The following is an 18,084-nucleotide window of genomic DNA, read 5'->3' on the forward strand; positions in this document are numbered from 1 at the left end:
CCAGCCAGACCCAAGACACAGCAGTGACATTTCCCTCTTCCATCTCTTCCACTCCCCCATTCCTCATCCCCCTCAAGCACAGCCAGAGTCTCACCCACTACTACCCCACACAAATTATTCACACCTGTCTGGGGCTGGCCTGGTCTCTCCGGGTCACTCTCTTGGTTTCGGGTGCCCCGTGTCCAGGCCGTTAAGAGAAGCAGTGTGGCTCAGTGGAAAGAGCACTCTGGCTTGGGAGTCAGAGGTCGTGGGTTCTAATCCTGGCTCTGCCCCGTCAGCTGTGTGACTTTGGGCAAGTCACTTGACTTCTCGGTGCCTCAGTTACCTCATCTGTAAAATGGGGATTAAGATGTGAGCCTCACGTGGGACAGCCTGATTACCCTGTATCTACCCCAGCGCTTAGAACAGTGCTCTGCACATAGTAAGCACTTAACAAATACCAACATTATCATTATTTCAACCAAATGGGGAAAAAGTCCAAGCTCGGACTCTCGCTTCCACAAACCTGGGACCCCTTTGCATTCGACAATCAGTGGCATTTAAAGAGCACTACTGCGTGCAGAGCACTGTACTGAGCTCTTGAGAAAACTACAGTACAATTGAATTGGTAGGCACAATCCCTGCTCGCATTTGACTGGGGGAGACAGACATTAAAATAAACTACAGGTTGGGGAAATAGAGTATAAGGAAATGGATATAAGTGCTGTGGGGCTGGGGTGAGCATCAAAGTGCTCAAGGGGTGCACCACAAGTTCATAGGCAGCACAGAAGGGAGAGTCAGTAGGGGAAATGAAGGCTTAGTCAGGGAAGGCCTCTTGGAGGAGATGTGATTGCAATCAATTAATTGTATTTATCGAGCACTTGTGGGCAGAGCACTTTTCTAAGGGTATGGGAGACTACAATGTCAGAGAATTGGTAAAAATGTTCCCTGCTTGCAAGAAGCCTAGTTGCAAGAGTTTTAAGAAGAATTTTGAAGGCAAGGAGAGTGGTGGTCTGTTAGATATGAAGGGGTGGGAGTCCCAGGCCAGAGGGAGGACGTGAACAAGGGGTTGACAACAGTATAGATGAGATGAGGTTCAGAGAGTACGTTTGAATTAGGAGAATAGAGCATGTGGACTGGGTTGTAATAGATCAGCAAGGTAAGATAGAAGGAAGGGAGCTGAGTACCTTATAACCAGTGTTAAGGAGTTTCTGTTTGATGTGGAGTTGGATGGGTGACTGCTGGAGGTTCTCGAGGAGTGCAGAGTTGTGAACAGGACTTTTTTTGAGAAAAATGATTAAGGCAGCAGAATGAAGTGTGGAGTGGAGTGGGGAGAGACAAGAGGCAGGGAGGTCAGTGAGGAGGCTGATGCAGTGGTCAAGACAGGATAGGATAGGTGCTTGGATCAAGGTGGTCCAGGTCACATGAAGAGGAAAGGGTGGATTCTAGAGATGTTGTGAAGGTAGAACTGACAGGATTTTGTGCCCCACGTAATATATGGGTTAAATGAGTTAAAGGAGTCGAGGATATTGCGAAGGCTACAGGCTTGTGGGACAGGAGGGATGGTAGTCTTGTCTACCATGATAGGGAAGTCAGGGATAGGACAGGATTTGGGTGGGAAGATGAGGAGTTCTGTTTTGGAACCCCATCTCTCACCTCTCCTATCAGCAAGGACCAAAGATCTTCCCGTGCTCGTTAATTCCTGTCTGGGGTGCCCGCCACCTGCAATTTTTCACTTAAACCATGATACTTGCTTTAGTAGCTTTTGGAAACATTTTCAATGCAAGAATACATTAAGTTGAATGCCCTTTAAATATTTTAGCATATTTTATCTTGTAATAAAATTTACCTTTAATTTGAATAGATATGGATACTAAACTATACCTAGAAATTTTAGAAATATTGAAAGCAGACATTTTCCTAGAACATCTGAGAAATAAATGACAAAGGAGCTTCTATTTTTCATTATATTATTTCAGCTATGAATGTCTTTCAGTGATTCATTTTCTTTCATTGATATTTTGGTTGGAGCTTTTAACTGTCCCTGAGGATGGCTCGAGGGATGAGTAAACTGGACCCAAGTATTACATTTTATTTTTCATCCTTTAATTTTTAATCATTCTTTTATTCATTCCCCTTTCACTACAGTGATTGTTTTTCTGTTGATTTTTCACATGGAGTTTATAAATTTCCTAGTCAGGATGATAGGCCCCAACTTTTTTCCAGTTATATTAAAATAGAAAACTCTTCAGTGAACTAGAAACAGGTCTGATCACTGTGAGAGTTTCTCAGTTTCTCACACCCCTCTCTTTCAGCACAAACAGGCCTTTCTTTTGTAGTGATGATTACTTTGATAATCAATCGATTGCATTTATTGAACACTTACCATGTGCAGAAGCACAATACTAAGTGCTTGGAGAGTACAATACAAAAGCATTGGTAGACACAGTTCCTGCCCACAAGGAAATAGCAGTCTAAAGGGGAGACAGATATCCCCTGCCGACTTGTTCATTTCCAAGCGCTTAGTACAGTGATTCTGCACATGAGTAAGTGCTCAATAAATGTATAAACAAATTATATTATTACAAATATTACAATATTATTACAAATAAATTATTATAAACAAATTGTGTATATATAATATATATAGATAGATATATAAATTATATAAAACAAGGGCTGGCTGATTGATGGAGTGAATATCAAGTGCTTAAAGGGTACAGATCCAAGCGCAAGGAAGACGCCAGAAGGGAGAGGAAAAGGGGAAATGAGAAAGTAGTCAGGGAAGTGCCTCTTGAAGGAGATGTGATTTTTGATGAGGCTTTGAAGATGAGTTGAGTGATCTCCTGTGTTGTAATATGAAGGGGGAGGAGTTCCAGGTAAGCAAGGAATTGGTGAGTAGGTTGGCATTTAGGGGGAGTGAAGTGAGCATGCTGGGGCGGTAAGTAGGAAATCGGTGAAATAAGATATGATTGGGGGAGAGCTGACTGAGTGCATTTAAAACCAGGGGAGGGGGGTGGTAAGGAGGTTTCTGTTTGATGCGGAGGTGGAACGGGCAACCACTGGAGGGTCTTGGGGAGTGGGGCAGACATGGACTGAATGGGATTTTTTGTTAAACGATCCATGACGCAAAGTGAAGAATGGACTGGAGTGGGGAGACAGGAGATCGGGACATTGGCGAGGAGGCAGATGCCAGTAGTCAAGTTGGAAGTGAGGGGCGCTTGGAATCAACGTAATAGCAGTTTGAATTTAGAGGAAAGGAAGTATTTGTGAAGGTAGAGTGGACAGGGATTTCATGATAAGCTGGTTGGGAATCTGGGTAAACCCCTGTTTTTCTCACAAGTGGCTTAAAGGAAAGTCAGCTCCAATCAATCAATCAATCAATCATATTTACTGAGCACTTATTGGTGCAGAGCACTGTGCTAAGTGCTTGTTCGAGTACAATATAACAATGTAACAGAGCTGGTAGACCCATTCCCTGCTTACAAGTTTACAGTCAAGAAGGAGAGACGGACATTAATATAAATAAATAAATCAGAGGTACTACAAATGTGCTGTGGGGCTGGGATGGGGAGTGGTGAATAAAGGGAGCAAATCACGTTAACGCAGAAGGAAGTGGGAGAAGAGGAAATGAGGGCTTAGGGAAGGCCTCTTGGAAGGAAATGTGCCTTCAAAAAGGCTACTCAGGGGGGTCGTGTAACTACAGAGTTGATAGATGCATTCCCTGGCCACAAGGAGCTTACAGTCTTAGAGAAGCAGCGTGGCTCAGTGGAAAGAGCACAGGCTTGGGAGTCATAGGTCATGGTTCGAATCCCAGCCCTGCCACTCATCAGCTGTGTGACTGTGGGGCAAGTCACTTCACTTCTCTGTGCCTCAGTTACATCATCTGTAAAATGGGGATTAAGACTGTGAGCCTCACGTGGGACAACCTGATTACCCTATATCTACCCCAACGCCTAGAACAGTGCTCTGCACATAATAAGCGCTTAACAAATACCAACATTATTATTAATCTAGAGGGGGAGACAGTATTATAAATGAATAATTTATACTGTATAATTTAAAGATATGTCCATAACACCCACCCCAGTTCCCGGACAAATTTTGACCTGGGTAGCATCACACTTTGGGAAGGGGGAGGGGGTGAAGCAGCCACTGGGAACCTCCCTAAATCATGCATTCATTCATTCGGTAGTATTTATTGAGTGCTTACTGTGTGCAGAGCACTGTTCTAAGCCCTTGGGAGAGTACAAAATAACGGTAAACGGAAACAGTCCCTGCCCAGCCAGTAAGAGGAGAGGGAAGTGGTGAGAGCCCTGGCTTTTCCAGAACTGAAGCATCAAATTCCATAGCCCAGAGGACCGCCCCCCCCCCCCAATCCCCCACCCCCACCCACCTCCTTCCATGCCACTCGGGGGCCCCACCCTCCAGCCGGAAAGGGTGAGAATCCGTTAGCGGCTTGAGCCCCCAACTTTTAGAACTTTGGGAAGACTGTGGCAGTTGTGACTGTTGACCGGCCAAGCAGCACTGAGACAGAAGCTCTGCTCCTCTATTCACAGGGCTCCATTGCCCTCGTATTTCTCATCATCCCTGCCTCTTTGGCTCTCTGGATTTGTTGTTTCTTATTTATCCATTACCCACTCCTTCCATCCCCACCATACTCTTCAAGAGTGAGCCCTGAGGGAACCATTACCAAGTCTAATTCTCACAAGAGCATTTTTTTCGTGGTGCTTAATTTGGAAGGTGCTTCAATAAATGCTACTGAAGGAATGTGAGTGGGCACCACAAGATAGAGAGGGAAGGGAGGCGAGGGCAGAGACAGCCAGGCAGGATACAGAGATTGGCTCAGGTCAGTGAATCAGCCATAATCGCCTGTGGGGCTCTGGGATGGTGCAGCAGCCAGGGGAGGAGGTGAAGACATGGGTGTAGGTGGGGATGGGGATCAGAACAGGGTTGAGGGGGTCGTGCTTATCCTACCACCTGCTCTCCCCACTTGCCTGCGGGGCAATGCGTCTCCACAGCTTCACTATCCTGGCTCTGGGTCATCGCATCACACTGGGACAGAGGACTCCACAGGGGTAGACCGATACTCTTCCCATCTTCAAAGATTTACTGAAATCATATTTCATCCAGGAAGTTTTCCCAGACTAAACTTTCATTCCTCCACCTAATTTACCTTCCCTACTGCCTCTCCCATTCACTTGGTCCAACCCCGACCGCACTCAACGTACCTATCCTGCTGCTCTGATGCTTCCCTTCCTTGAAATCTAATGTCTGTTTCCACTGCTAGATTGTAAGCTCTTTGAAGGCAGGGATCGTGCTTACCAACTGTACTGTACTCCCTCAAGTGCTTAGTATAGCGCTCATTACACAGCACCATGGATTTATTGATCGCTTGACTTGAACTTACCATCAAATTCACATCAGCTGGCCTTGGCCCCTGTCCTCAGGCATTGAACCCTCCAGCAGATTTCCTGCTTCTGGTGTGCTGCTCCTTCAGTCCCATGCCTGGCATCAGCCTCCAGCCCCAAATAGGTGGCCACCAGACATTTCTCTACTAGAATCCTTGTTTGCCTTAAAGCCCAGGCTGGATGCTTATGTGAACTCTTAAGCAATTTCTGAAACGAGTTACAGGGCAAGGCCTGTCCAGGGCAAATGGGGAGAGAGAGCCCAAAGAAGGCAGAGGGCTGAGCAAATTTCCACACTCCCTCTCTAAACCAGGCAACACCTCCATTGATGTATGACATGGGGAACCTCTTATTCTGACCCAGGAAAAGGGACGGGAGCTATTCACGGCTTGTAATCCATCAGTGCAGATGGTTTACGAGAAACAGTATGGCCTAGGTGAAAGAGCGAAGGCCTCGGAGTCAGAGAAACTGGTTCTAATCCCGGCCCACCGCCTAACTGTTGTGTGACCTGTGACAAGTTGCTCCACTTTTCTGTGCCTCAGTTCCCTCTTCTGCAAAATGGGGATTCAATATCTGTTCTCCCTCCTACTTATACTCTGAACCCCAGGTGGATCCTGATTATCTTGTATTTATCCCCAACACTTAGTAAAGTGCTTGGCACAAAGTAAGCACTTAACAAATACTGCAATTATTATTATTAATTCATAGTAATAATAGTAATAGCAAAAGATACAACGGACTAGAAACCAGAATCTAGATTGCACCAACCCAAGAAAGAATTCAGACTTTGGGAAACAAACATAACAGGAAGAAAGCAGCTTAAGCCATGACTCCGTCCTTGTTTAATGCCAGTGCAGGAAGTCAAACTGTCCAGAGGTTAATGGGTACAAAGAGGTTCTAGTTGGACATCCGTACCTGGAGATTAAACTGGTTTTCGAATTTTTTACGATTATGCTCTACACTGAAAAAGCACCCAAGGACTGCCCCAGAAATGGAGCCTGTTCAGCATTTGAAGAGAAGGGAGAATCAAGAATATATTAAACCCTCAGGGGATAAAGTCATCTTGCAGGAGGAATTAGCAAGATGGATGTTTCAAGGGGATTAGAGGGGCCAGAACAGATTCTGTGAAAGATGAGATCATAGTCCCTAAGTAATATGGTGTAAAGCATAGCTAAAATGAGCTAGCCCCACCAATATCCCAATTATCACATCTCCACAAAGAGATAGACCATTGGACCAATTCCAAAACGTCTGAGTTTAATGAATAATCGGGGTCGCTTCCAGAAAATAATTTTACTGACTCGCATCCTCACCAGTCCCTGCATGAACTCAGACAGCCCTAGAATTTTCAAAACTTGAGTTACACTATGGTACTTCCTCACATATTCATATTTAAGTAGCACCTTTTTCCCATACGATATTTTAAGTTTTCAGGCACACATCTGCTTTTGCTAGCATCGGGGTAATTCCCTAAGATTTCCATTTTAAAATTTCAAAATATGGTGGAAGTTCTTATCTTTGTGCTACAGCTGAATTAAATTGTTGGCCTTTAAAATTAAAACTGTCAGTCTTACCTAGTAACCTCCCTGGTTTAGGCTGTGAACCCTTCAAGGGACAGGGACCAAGCCTAATTCCCACCTTTGCATTTTTTCCCAGAGATTAGTACAGTGCTCTGCACATAGTAAGCACTTAATAAATACTACTATTACTGTTTCCTGATGTACATTTTTCATCTTTTGCAGCATATCTCTTACTAGCCACCACCCCTTTAATTGTCCTTTTTAGGTTCTTGTTTACGTGGTCAAGTTAAAATTAAATTTGCTTTTCATCGGTCTTTAGATAATAAAAATAATAATGATGGTATTTGTTAGGCACTTACTATGTGCCAAGCACTTTTCTAAGCCTCTAGACTGCAAGCTAATCTCTAGACTATGAGCTGCTTTTGGGAAGGGAACATGTCTAACTCAACTTTGTTATACTTTCCCAAGTGCTTAATACAGTGCTCTGCACCCAGTAAGCACTCAATAAATATCACTGATTAAATCCCTGAATGTAGACTTACTTTGAATTCCTTCATTTTGCTGATTTGTTTTTGTATAGGCTGAGAAGGTGAATTCTCTCCTTTGCCCGTTGCGAGCTAAGTCTAAAGAGCTCATACTTCCTCTGCTCTGCTGCAGAGTCTTGCTTCAAATTCTGAAATGTGAAGATAGGATTACGGGTATTCAAAATCTCACATGATCATGTTGCCACCAAACACCCTCAAGGGGCAACATCACCCAAGAGACCCCTCGAAATCCCAAACCTCCCCTTCCCTGGTATAAGTTACCAAAGAATGAGCTATCATGTCAGGAGGTCCATAGTTATGAAGTGTAATGGATACTGGTGATCAAGGGTATTCCCCCACCACACACGCACACCCCAGGTGGGCTGACTAGTGATTTCTGACCCGAAGGGTGGAGCAGAACCAAACTCACACAGTCCATCAATCCTTTTATTCCCTGCAACAATACCCTCCTTCATGATCGGGGCTCTTCCTGCATACTGGGGGGAGGGTGCATTTCCTCATATTTTAGATTGTTCCTGGTTGTTGGTCACTTGGGTACAATATCATCACCCCTTGTTACCCTCCTTGTGGATTTTGTCCAGCTCTCCTCAAAAAACCACCACCAGGTCAGCTGGTATGACTTTCTGTGTCTGGAGGACCTCCTCACCAGGCAGTCTGGGCTGGGGTGGGGGTGGGGGGCAATTGTTTTGGCTCTTCTGAAGACAGTGAGGTTATTCCTCCACTCGGTCCTTTCTGGCTCACAGTCTATCATCTCACCCCCACAGACCACTGCATACTCCAAAGCACCCCCCCAGACCTTATATTCTTTGGTGGAAATTAGCTGCATCCATTCTGCGGTTGGTTGCCTATAAAGTGGTTCCCTAAAGTTACAGAGAATTGCCCTGTAAGCAGGAAACGTTTTTGCCTCATCCAAATTAATAGCTAGGAAGCTACTATCTTTGTAGTTAGTAGTACTAAATTAGTGCCTAGGAAGCTACTAACTCATCCCGGAGTATTTGGCTCCTTGAATGGGGGCAGTCCGTTGATTGAGCTCTCTCATCAACTTCCCTAGGCCCCGTCTGATTAACAGAGACTGAGATGGGGCGGGAGGCAAGGGAGATACCCCGTGGAGAGAGATGGGGAGAGACAAATTGGGCGCACCATTCAAGGTGCAGAAAACCAGAGCGGTAGCCAGGGATTTACCATATAGATTTCAGGCTGACAAAGATTGGAAGAGCTTCACATAAGGACCAAAGAAGTCAATCCAATCTCGAACCCTGGATCCCAACGAGTTCAGACCAGGGTCAGACCAAGCTGGAACCGCACCAGTCTGGTCTGGTTTGGGAACCTCGGAAGCCAAGGGGGGCTCGGAATCCTGCAATTGCCTCAACGCATGTTGCTGGGTCGTAGGGTGAGGTGACCAGGTTCAGCATTGTGGATGTCTCAGTATGAACCGTCTTCTTTACTGCAAAAACAAATCACGCTCACCTCTGCTGGCAGGAAGATCAAAACAGAGCAAATGCACCTATCGCCTTAAAAAACAAGTCTTCCAGACTGAAATCTGGAGAGTTTGAATCCTTCTGCAGACACACCCTACGACGCATAAAATCTGAAGTAATTTGCTGATGTGGCCCAGGATCCATTTAGCTGCATCCAACTTTTTGCAGAGAAGATAGTTCCCCCTGCTTCCTCCCTTCTCCTATCCTCTGCCCCCGTGTCACTTACCCATCAGTGACTTCAGTAAGGGCTCAGGACAGAGGCGGTACAGATGAGGCAGGAATGGAAGGGACAGGCCACTTTCCTCTCCCTCCTGAATTCTTGCATTGCCTTTGGCCAAAGAGTGAAAGCCATTCAGCCATTTCCCCCACACTCTTACTACTGCGGCTACTCTACCACCCCAATTCTCTGGTTTTGATTGACCGGCGGGGGGGAATGGATGGCAGGGGACCTCAATTTGGCGAGTCAGGGCTAAAGCCATGAAAGTTGCCATCATGGACCTAACAGTAGGGACAGAGGTGTTGTGGGGAGGAACTTGGATCTGAGGTAACAGGGGGAAATGGAGAGGGAGGGAGGGAAGCCAGTGAGGGAGAGGGCCCATACGTAGCTGGGTCGAACCGAACTGGCTTGCCATTATTTGGAGCAAAGATAGAGGGATGGTGTCAGCGTTCAGGTATCTGACCACCGGGGGGGTCCACTTAAGACCCCACCCTAAAACTCTTTCTCCCTTTCTACGGGAAACAGCAGTGGCAAAGAACAGGAGGTGAGGAAGTCCTTAGTAAGCAAAGAAGACAAATGACTGAAGAGGTGGTAGGCTTAAGGGACAAGGAACTGGGGAAAACCAGTGGAGGGAACATGTTTGGGGTGTGTGGAGGTGGAAGCAGTGAGACTTAGTGGAAAGAGCCCGGGACTGGGAGTCAGAGATCGTGGGTTCTAATCCCAGCTCCGCCAATTGGCAGCTGTGTGACTTTGGGCAAGTCACTTAACTTCTCTGTGCCTCATTTCCCTCATCTGTAAAATGGGGATTAAGACAGTGAGCCCCTTGCGGAACATCCTAATTACCTTGTATCTATCCCAGCGCTTAGAACAGTGCTTGGCATATAGTAAGCGCTTAACAAATACCATCATTATTATTATTATTATTCCACTGACCCCCCATTTAGGAGAGGGAAGAAGAAGCCAAAGAGACACTTTATGGTGCCTCTCCCTGAAGACTTAGCTGGACCAATCAAAGAAAGGGATTGGAGTAGAAAGAAGTAGAGGAGCCGGGACAGAAGGAGGAGACTCTAGGACATCTAGAGATGAAGGGAAGCGGAAATTGTGCCTGGGAAAGTGGGACATGGAGAGCTTGTGCTGTGGAGCCAGGGTAGACCTAAGGCAAAGGGAGGGATAGGAGAGGATCCCTGAAGGTTAAGAGTCCAGTGGTCCAGTGGTTAGGACTCTGGAGAAGGGAGGCTCCGGCCCTTGGTGGGGAGAAGAACGTGAACCCTGAGACGCCTACAGGGAAATTCCGAAGGTTCTGAAGGGGTGTAACAGACCCAGGGAAAGGCGGTTTTACAGCAAGAAGCAGCATGGTGTAGAGGAGGATAGAGCCCGGGCCTGGGAGTCCAAAGGTCATGGGTTCCAATCTTGGCTCCGCCACCTGTTGCCCAAGGTCAAGGCACTTCACTTCTCTGTGCCTCAGTTATCTCATCTGTAAAATGGGGATTGTGACTGTGAGCGTCACGTGGGGCAGGGACTATGTCCAATCCAATTTGCTTGTATCCTTACGCTTAGCGTATGGCAAGTATCACAATTATTATTATTACTATGATTAACTGGATTTGTTTACATTTGTTACCTTGTGAAGAGTCTATTAAATATCACTGAGATCTCAGATCTACGTATCTGCCTACAGTAAGGGCTTGGAGGAGAAGCTCGGGGTGCCGGGGAGACTTCAGGAATCAGGGGAGGCTTAGGCCCAGAGGCGAGGGTTTTGTCTGAAAGTTTCCTGCAGCTAGTCCCGTTAGTGGGTAGAGGGTAGACTGATCCCTGATGAGCTCTTCTCCTTCAGGGAGACCCCTGGGCTTCAACCATAGAGTAGTGGCTGTGCTAGGGGTGCAGCAACTTGAGGAGCAGTGAGTAGGACTCCCCAAATTTGCACGAGAAGAACGGAAGAAGGGAGGGGTTTAGGACTGCCCAGGGCCCGGGTGCTACGAAAGCGATTCTGGGGGCTCTTTCAGGCAGGATGTAGGTCTGAAAACCCCCAGCAACATCACAGGGCAGTCAAGACTTTGTCTAGGGAGAGTAAGTAGGGAGGGATGAGAGGAATGGATAAACAGGGATGGGTCTTCAGTGTAATTTTGGATTTCCTGCAGAGTTCAGTCACCGTGCCAGGAATAGGGCATAGCAAATTACATTTATGCCTATGGGGAAATATATCCCGCAGTCCTCTCAAAATAAGCCACTAAACCAGAGCACAAGTCTGGGAGTCAGAAGGACCTGTGTTCTAATCCCGGCTCCGCCACATGCCTGCTACAGTAGTAATGGCATTTGTTAAGTGCTTACTATGGTATGTGACCTTGGGAAAGTCACTTAACTACTCCGTGCCTCAGCTACCTCATCTGTAAATATATGGGGATTAAGAGTGTGAGCCCAATATTGGGAACAGGACTGTGTCAAACCTGATTAACTTGTGTCGACCCCAGTGCTTAGAATGGTATTTGGCATATAGTAAGTGCTTAACAAGACCATAATTAGTCTTCTAAAGAACATATTACTTGGAAATTCTGGGATCCGTCTATCACTGTACAGTTTTAATCCCGACTCCACCACTTGCCTGCTGTGTGACTGTGGGCAAATCAATTAACTTCTCTGGGCCTCGGTTCCCTCATCTGTAAAATGGGGATGAAGTGCTGTTCTCCCTCCTACTTAGACTGTGAGCCCTATGTGGAACAGGGTCTGTGTCCTGCCTGCTTAACGTTTAACTACCCCAGTGCTTAGTACAATACTTAGCACAAAGAAAGCCCTTAACAAATACCATTAAAAAGTAAATGGAATCCTGGCTTGGTTTTCCACTTTTCTTTGGGAAAGCATAGGCTTAAAATTCCTTTTTCTGCCTTTGCACAAGAGACTCCTTCACAAGTGCAATTCATTCATTTTTAGAGCACTTTTTTTGCCTTTACAACCTGGAAAAGAATGAAACCAACAAAAACTACCCAGAGAACCCACCAGTCCTTAAAAATATACTTTTTGGTGCATGACTATGTGGGATTAAAAAAAAATAACTGAATGTCTGTGGAGACCCTCTCGACTAATAAAAAATCCTCATCTATACAAACATACTCATATACTAAATCTGAAGTACCACTATAGAAAGAACGATCATAGATCAAAAATACTGTGCAACCCAGTGAATTTTATTTAGCTCCCACCATTAGCAACTCCCATCAACCAACCAATCAATCGTTGCCATTTACCGAGTACTGACTGTGTGCAGTGTGTTGGTAGAGTTCAATAGAGTAATAATGATGGTATTTATTAAGTGCTTACCAAGTGCCAAGCACTGTTCTAAGCGCTGGAGCACTGTTCTAAGCACTGGGCACTGTTTGTCCTCAAGGAGGTGACAATCTAGTGAGAAAGACCGTCATTAAAATAAATTAAAAGAAGGGGAAGCATTTGAGCATAGAATAATTTCTGTGGTATTTGTTAGCTCCCATGGATTTCTTCTCAAGCCTCCCAATCTCCAGTTTTCATGAGGCATCAGCTTCTCATAGAAAAATCCTTATCTTTCCTATGGCTCTCAGCCCCAACTTTCCTGCTTTCTTCACCTTACAATGATCTCTATGTCGGGACAAAAATAATAAAGCCCACTTCATTGGTTCCATACTCTCCTCCTTATCCCCCACCCCAAACTCTCCAGTCAATCAATCAATCACACTTATAGAACGATTACTGAATACAAAGCTTAGGAAAGTCCAAAAGAATTAGAAGATGAGATCCCTGTCCCGGAGGATCTTACAGCTTAGCAGGGAAGACAGAAATTTAAATGAATCCCAAATAGGGCAAGTAATAGAGTATATAAGATCCATAAGTAAGTGCTTCAGGAATTGAAAAGACTTACACGTTTGGCTGCCATAAAAGGATTGAAGCGACAGTTGAAAGAGAGGGAGATCAGAGATTGGGGGAAGACCTGATTGGGGAGATATACGCTCAGCAGGGCCTTGAGGTGGGGGCCGGCTCCCACCCTGGTTGCCCAGCCTTGCCCGAGCCCACTCTGCCTCCCCCAGGGAGAGCTCCAGGGAAGGCCTGCTGTGAAGCAGATGATGCGATTCTGCCCCCCTTCCCCGAGCACATAGCGCTGGAGATTCCCGAGAGAGGTCAAGAGCCATCATAGGTGTGTATGTGTATTTCTATGCTATGCCCATTTGTTCATGTGGGACCCGGGTCCTCACCCTCTGCCCTCTCCCTTCCCCAAAACGTTGACTAATGGTCCACTTTCGAGCAGGGTCTCGTAAGACTTGGAACCTCCCCTCGGGCCCCGAGGAGTTATTCGGGTGGATTGGCTGCCGCTGGCATCCTAGAAGAGTTACGAACCCAGGTAGGGTCATCTCCTACTCACTGGCTACCAGCCACCGGGGCGCTTTGCCCAGCCAACCTGGATTGTTGGGGTGGGTAATCGCTGTAATCGCTGTTGGGGACGGTTATCGCCTTCTAGACTGTAAACTCATTGTGGGCAGGGAACGTGTTTACCAACTCTTGTTATATTGTACTCTCCCAAGCACTTAGTAGTAGAGTGCTCTGCACACAGTAGAAATTCAGAAAATACCACTGATTGATTGATTGGGTCTGTCAGATGTGGAGGGGAAAGGAGTCCCAGGCAAGAGTTTGGTTTGATGAAGGAGACGAGGCACAGTGAGATAAGTTAGCTTGAGAGGAATGAAGATGGCAAACTGGGCTGAAGTGGAGACAAAAGTGAAATGTAGGAGGGAGAAAATTTACAGCAGAAGGTGAGGAGTTTCTGTTTGATAAGGAGAGGAGTGGTTCACCAGCAGGATTCTTGGCTGCAGGGAGCAAATGGTGGTAAGCGATTGCCTCGGGGGAGCCCACAAAGGGGACAATATAATGCCTTCATCCTTCCCAAGAGGGCTACCGCTTGGAACATTATACAGATGGCATCCGAATCAGACCTCCGTATCAAGATGGTCACTGCATATGTTATACTCATTGTATCTCCTTCCCTCTGCGTGTGTGGCAACCATTATTAGTTTTGTTTGTATGTGGAGCCTGTTTCCCCACCCTCAGAAATACAGAACTCTTCATAAAAGATTAAACCTCAGGTATTTAGACGCCAGACAGCTTTTCCTGGCCCTCTCACTTCTCCCCTCTTACATCCCCCAGCCCAAAGGGCAACAGCAGAGAGTGGGTGGAACGAGGGCCAGAGATTCTCTCCATCTGGGGCTGGGCCATAGGATGGCCCGGTGGAGAAGTCTGGGAGCGGGAGTTTGGGAGAGGCACCCGGCTTGGCTCCTGGGACACACAGATTTAGGCGGTCTGAGATGAGGAGCTGGGGCTGGGAGAAATAGGGTGACAGCTGGTTGGGAGCACGGGGGATAGCTAGCCAGGCTCAGATGGGTGATACTGAGGCCTGAGAAAGATGTGGGCACCTTTGGGGCATAGGAGGTGGCTCTCTGCCCTCCCAGAAAGCAGCTGGGACATCAGGCTTGACTGTACCAGCCTGGCAGCTCGTAAGGGGATCAGGAAAAGTCGGGGGGTGTCCCCAGCCCCCACCTGGCCGGCATTGTGGCCAAGCCCCGTAGCCAGAGGATGGGATCATCCACATCAGCCACATCATTGCCCCACTCTCGGGCAGACTAGAGACTTAGTAATTCATGGTTTATGTAGCCATCTGGCTCTCACTCTAGCACTTTGCCTGTGATAAGCCTGTCCTTCCAGCATCCTTTCCATGTACCCTTTATTCAGCTCCCGTCAAACCCGCTGGGGCCCCTCAAGCCCGTCAATTCCTGCGTGCAATTGTTCCCAACGGCGGGGCCACAGGGAGTTAGGCAAGGCCCGTAGGAGGGCATCTCAGAGCATCCCCTTCTACCCACTATCTGAGGTGGCCCAGGAGAGCCAGCACAGCAGATAACCCTGAGATCCTGCCCCTCTGCACCCACCAGAACCCAAATCCTGGACGGTGAGTAGAAGGAAAAAGCAGAGAGCGGCAGACTGAAGGCTCTGGTGGGATGCTCCAGAGGGAGTGAAGACGGGGGAGGGGATACAGCAAACCTAGGGGTGTCGGAACTTTAGGAAGGACCTGCTGGATTCAGCCACAAGACAGTCCCTGTCCCACATGGGACTCACAAACTAAGTAGGCGACAGAACAGACGTCGAATCCCCATTATATAGATAAGGAAACTCAGGCCCAGAAGAGTGAAGCGACTTGCCCAAGGTCACACAGCAGGCAAGTGACGGAGCCAGGATTAGAACCTAGGTCAGGAAGCAGTGTGGACTAGTGGACAGAGCCTGGTCATCGGAGTCATGACCTTGGTTCTGTAAAATGCGAATTAAGACTATGAGCCCCACGTGAGACATGGACTAGTCCAACCTGTTTAGCTTGTATCTGCCCCAACGCTTAGTACAATGCCTGGCACATAGAAAGCGCTTAACAAATATCATTTAAACAAAAAATGGGCTTCTGATTTCCAAGCCTGTGCTCATTCCACTTTAGTCATGCTGCTTTCCCTCATAGCAGTAGTGTCTATGAAGCACCTATGCTATGCAGAGCACTATTTAAATGCCAGAAAAGAATACACAGGTGAGAATTAGACAGGGCCCCAGCCCTCCAGGAGCTCACAGAATAAAGCAGGGCACACTAAAAGCTCACTGAAAACAACCCGGGCAGCGGCTCAACCCTGCTTTGAGGCCTCAACTGGCAATCATGGCAACCTTGGGCACAGCTGTTAGCGTCAAATGACATTCAGGCTACTTCCCAATCGTGACTCGATTCAGGAAAAGTTTTTCTGTCATCTCTTGTTCTCGACCTGCTCCTCGGGTTCCCCTCCCTTCCCCACCGCCACCCCCTCCCCACCCCTCCACGACCGTCCTGGTCATCAAGAAATGGATAGGGCCTCGTGGCCAATGGCATCATAAAAGCACGCAACACTCGGCTGCAGCTGACTCTTGCTTTCAGACAGCAGGTGTGGCTGCCGCCCCACCTCTTTCTCCAGGGAACACACCTTTCCTGCCAACTCTTGCCTGTCACCCTTTTGGGATTTTCTCCCAGAAGCCCACTCCGCCACAGATACTGTAGCAAGGAGTTGCTCACTGGGAATTAGCCAAGCCAACTAATGTCAGTCTGACACATGAACCTTCCGACTCCTCTTGGGGCTCCTCAGTTTCCTCTTTAACCCTGCCCTGCCCCTCCTCAAAGGCCTTTCTGTTCTCCCTCTGGGGAACTTGGTGGGTATGAAACGATGACTTGTTCCTTTAATGAAATCTTTCAGGCTATACCAGGGAGCTAGCCAGGGTTTCTGTCTGGATATCGGGGATTTGTATGTTCTGTGACATTCATCTTACTGGAGCGTCGCCTACAGTTTAGCGTTGCTTAACTTTGTAGTCTTGTGCACTTAGAAAATACAGTTTTAAATGAGATGGGAGTAAGCAAGTCAAAGTTCACCATGAAAATGAAAACTTGAATGTTTCATTTTCCCTCCAGAACCCTGTCCCCATCACCCATACCCGGACCCCGACTTTCCCATGACGGTAAACACCATCACTATCCTTCCTGTCTCACAGGTTTTCAACCGTGGCATTATCCTCTGCTCATCTGTTTCCTTCAACTCATGTAGTCAGTCACCAAATCCAATATCTCCAGAATCCGCCTCTTCCTCTCCATCCAAACAGTCACCACACTTGGTCTGAGCACTTGCCCTGCCCCATTTTAGCTACTGCATCAGCCTCCTCGCTGACCACCCTGCCTCCAGCCTCTCCCCATCTCAGTCCACACTTCACTCTGCTGCCAATATCATTTTACTTAAAACCATCCTATGGCCATTTCCCTACTTCTCAAACTCCTCCAGTGGTTGCCCATTCTTGCCCACTTCTGACCAATAGCTTGAAGCTTTAAGTCAGCTCTATTCCCCTTACCTATCCTTGCTCTCCTCACACCCCACTCCAGCTCGCTCGCTTCATTCCAGTCAAGGCAACCTATTCCCTGGGCCTCATTCTTATCTCTCCACTCACCAACCTCCTGCTGCCAGGAATTCTTTCTCCTCACATCCAACAGACCCATGTTCAAGGCCCTCTTGAAAGCCCATCTCCTCCAGGAAGCCTTCTCTGAGTAATCTCTCATCCCTCTCTACCCTATTTTCCCTCCACACTTTGTCACGGATGTATTTTTTTTTATGGTACTTGTTAAGTGCTTATTATGTGCCAGGCTCACAGTCCAGATCCCACAGGGGGCTCACAGTCTTGATCCCCATTTTACAGATGAGGAAATGAGACACAGAGAAGTGAAGTGACTTGCCCGAAGTCACACAGCAGACAAGTGGCAGAGATAGAATTGTTACCCAGGTCCTTCTGACTCCCAGACCCATACGCTATCCACTAGGCCAAGCTGCTTCTCTTAGTTATGCAGCGTAAAGATGAAATATCTCTGTATAGCTGGGGAAATCTTGCAGATGTTGCTAAATGTGGTCAATAAAATCTATGCCTCCAGGTACACACACACATTTCTACATAAACTTCCTGCAACAGTTTCCCCTTCCCTGAGGGAGGAGATAGCAGCAACAAGCCCGTTAGATTATTATATAATCTATTGTATATTTAGATATTGTACAAACCTCATTTTTTATAAGAAATGAAATTAAAGAATAAAATTAAGGGTTTTTTAAATTTTGGGTTCACAATGCAGAGGAAGGTGTACCTAGATGATGCAACCTCCTTTTAATGACATTTTAGATGTGGCCACCAAAGTATTCTGGAGAAAGTGACTTGAAGATTCACTACCAGAAGACCACGGAAGCCAAAAACTGTTCATGCTGTTGAATGGGGGCCATTTCTACGACATTTGAAATGTGAAGAGTTTTTAGGGGCTTCCTTTATTCATCCCTCTTCCCAGTCCCACAACACTTATGTAGATATCTGTAATTTTACTTATTCATATTAACGTCTGTC

Source organism: Ornithorhynchus anatinus, chromosome 3 (genome assembly GCF_004115215.2).
Source record: "Ornithorhynchus anatinus isolate Pmale09 chromosome 3, mOrnAna1.pri.v4, whole genome shotgun sequence".
Taxonomy (NCBI): domain Eukaryota; kingdom Metazoa; phylum Chordata; class Mammalia; order Monotremata; family Ornithorhynchidae; genus Ornithorhynchus; species Ornithorhynchus anatinus.